The sequence below is a fragment of the Cervus canadensis genome, chromosome 6 (assembly GCF_019320065.1).
Source record: "Cervus canadensis isolate Bull #8, Minnesota chromosome 6, ASM1932006v1, whole genome shotgun sequence".
Lineage (NCBI taxonomy): Eukaryota > Metazoa > Chordata > Mammalia > Artiodactyla > Cervidae > Cervus > Cervus canadensis.
Genome location: NC_057391.1, coordinates 16,227,776 through 16,231,071, shown reverse-complemented (window position 1 = coordinate 16,231,071; position 3,296 = coordinate 16,227,776). Strand labels below are relative to the sequence as shown.

Genomic DNA, 3,296 nt, shown 5'->3' with positions numbered 1-3,296 from the left:
CCATGGGGTCGCAAAGAATCAGACACAGCTAAAGCGACTTAGCACACATGCACACCCTTCTCTGAAGGGTCTCCACCAAACAGGGTTGGGCCAGGTCTGGGCTGAGGAGACAGGGTCATAGCCTTGTTTTGCACTGTCCCTTGTGGGCTGGTGTTGGGCCCTGTCCCGTGAGGAGTCGCAGGCTGGGGCTGTGTCTCTTGTGTGTTCTGCACGGGATCTGGCTGTAGAAAATGCTTCCAGATAGCCCTGGCTGCTCCATCTCACTAGGTGTGAACCACTCACTTCCTCTACCGCTCAGAGCAAAACCGGCTAAGTCTGGTTTACACCAGTTTCAGTCAGCCTTTGCCCACCTCCTGGCCCCCAGGCAAGGCTGGTGTCTGTTCTGAGAGGCTCATGTCTATGCCTCTGGGGGTGAAGCCTCCTCCTGGGGCTGGGCACTGAAGTCACCCCAAGGCATGGGAGGGGCGCTGGGGATTCCAGTCCTGGCCCAGAGGACACCATGGGGTGTGGGAGCAAGAACCCAGCAGTGTGTAGCCAGGCCTGAGTGAGGGGTGAGTAATGGCACTGACCTACGGCTGATCAACCCTCCTGCCCTCCTTCTCTGCACAGAGCAGGCTAGGACTTGCCCTGGGGAATTCCTAAGGGGAAAACTTGCTTCCCATGACCCCCTCTAAGGCTTTGGGGTTCAAACCACTTTGCAGGGCTCAAGCACTTACTTGGGATCCAAGGTATGAGAGTGTGAGGGCTGAAGAAGCGGGGGCTTTCAGGTAGGAAGAGGACCCCAGGCCTCTAGCCTGGGAGGAAGTACAGGTTCTAGGATAGCCCTCAGCTGAGGTGGTGGGTTCTGAAGTATTTGCCCCACCAGGGTGTGCCTGCCTGGATGCTTCCCTCCTCCTTCCCATGCATTTAACCCTCTGACCCTCCACCTATCAGCATCAGGTGAGTGCTAAATGCCAGACTCTGACCTAGAGTTTGGGAGTGAAAGTAAATTAAGACACGGTCCCTCTCCTCCCAGTCTGGAAGAGAGACCAACGGGAAAACAAATGGTCTAGGTCGAGGGGTGTAAAAAGCAGATGGCCATGTAGGCAAGCCTGGTGGAGGGGCTGGGTCTATCAGGGTTGAATTCTCCCCTGAGGGGCAAAGGAGGTCTTCCCAGGAGAGAAAATATTTGAGCAGTTTCATCCAGGGAGAAAGGAGAGGGGAAAGCATTAAAGGCAAAGGAGCTGGCAGGGGCACAGGCACTCAGGCCTCAGAGAGCTGAGTGTCTGATGTGCCTGGCAAATGGTCTGGGGAGATGACTCCATCAGTGGGGCAAGGAGTAGGAGGTGGTGCTGGAAAAGTAGGCTGGCCCAGAGTGAGGCCGCCTTGAATGCCACCGTGAGGAGGGAGGACATGGTCCTGTGACCACAGGGCGTCAGCGGGTCCCTTCTACAGTGGCTCCGTCTGCACTCAGAGTGTCTGAGGCAGCGGCCCCTGCTTTCTCTCCGGCTCTCCCTCCCAGGCGTCATTTCCCTGTGAGTTTATCAGTCTGGCTGCCGCTCAGGCCAGGGTCACATCTACACTGAGACGGCAAGCTCTTGAGGAGACCCCCATGGCAGGAGGCCTGTGGTCTGAGACACGCGTGGGCTCCCGGCTCAGCCGGAAGGGATGGCCTGAGCTCATCGTTCTTCTTGTCACAGCCCCGCCCCAGCCACGAACAAGTGAGTTCTTCCAAGGAGCTCCATGGTCTCAGCTTGGAAGTGGCCCGCTCGCCCGCCCTGGCCAGAGAAGAGCGGCTTTCGTGCCGGCCCTCCCACTGCCCAGCTTCTGGCCCAGGGCCATGGCGCCCTGTTATCTCCGGCTTTGTTCTGTCACCTTTTGTTACAAAACCTTGGAAGTTCTGCGAATCGGCTCGCCGGTTATCACGCTTCCCACAACCGACTGCCTGAGCCCCGGGGCCTGAACCGCAAGGCGACCGCAGTGCATCAGTGACTTCTGCTCTGGGCCCAGCCTGGGCGGGCGAGGGGGGCGGGTGGTGGCGGGGTGCGGCATGGCCCTTCCCCTCTGCTCCCCCTCGGCCTCCAGCTGGGCTCTCCCCACGCTTCCCTTTCTGTCATGTCTTCTGAATCTAAGAAACTGAAGTGAAGCCAGACAAGTCCTGGTGAGCCACTGCGGCTGATCCGACGTGGGGAGGAGCGCTGAGCAGGCCCCCGGGTGGGGGAGGGGACAGGACCGGCTGCCCACTGAATCAACCTGTTCTTCCCACGGAGCTCCCCCTCTGGCTTCCAGAAAAAGCTTTAACCAAGGGGCCTCTCAGGAGGGCAGAGGCTGAGGTGTGTGTGCGTGCTTGTGTGTAGAGAGAGAAAGTATATGTGTGCTGAGGAGAGAAAGCCCGTATGACACAGAAGAATTTATATGAGAGAGAAGATGTGACCATTAGCCTAGGTTTTTCTCCTCCTCCTCTGATCTTCTTCCCAGTGACTGTCATAGAAACTGCTTGATAGTAACTGCTTGCGTGTGCGCTCAGTTGCTTCAGTTGTGTCTGATTCTTTGTGACCCTATGGGCCATAGCCCACCAGGCTCCTCTGTCCATGGGATTCTCCAGGCAAGAATATTGGAATGGGTTGTCGTGTCCTCCTCTGCGGGATTTTTCTGACACAGGGATTGAACCTGCGTCTCATGTCTCCTGCCTTGGCAGGCGGGTTCTTTACCACTAGCACCACCTGGGAAGCCCAGTAACTGCTTAGGACAAGTTAATTGAGCAAATAGGGCTTCTCAGGTGATGCTAGTGGTAAAGAACATGTCTGCCAGTGCTGGAGACATAAGAGATGCGAGTTTGATCCCTGTGTGGGGAAGATCTCCTCGAGGAAGCCACAGCGATCACTCCAGTATTCTTGCCTGGAGAATCCCATGGACAGAGGAGACTGGTGGGCTGCAGTTCACGGGGTTGCAAAGAGTCAGACATGACTAAAGGGACTGAGCATGCATGCATGCATTGAACAAAGAAATCAATCAGGGTCTGACATTTTACTACTTGAAGCTATAGTAGGCCCAGCAAGAAGCATGTTAGGGATTCAGGAACCCTTTACCCCTTCTTCCCTCTAGGTCCAACCTGTGAGGCTTACCTACCTGAGCCACAGTTCCAAGAAGGCCCAGTCTCAGTACATCGCAGGCCAGCTGAGCACCCAGCATCCTTGGGGAAGGGAGTGTGGTGTCCCCCACGCCTGAACGCAGGAAGCAAAAGGCAGGGGATGGCTCATGGCTGCTCTGCCCCTGCCCAGCTGAGATCCAGCCCAGGATGGGTGGGCTCACCACTC

The 3,296-nt window shown here is 56.8% G+C and overlaps 1 long non-coding RNA gene across 1 annotated transcript; it reads left to right on the top strand.

Moving 5' to 3' along the window:
• Nucleotides 1–352: 352 nt before the first annotated feature.
• Nucleotides 353–2,865, top strand: LOC122443102. Its single transcript, XR_006269918.1, has 3 exons — nt 353–551; nt 866–939; nt 1,680–2,865. It is a non-coding gene; the product is annotated as an uncharacterized LOC122443102 (long non-coding RNA).
• Nucleotides 2,866–3,296: the final 431 nt, after the last annotated feature.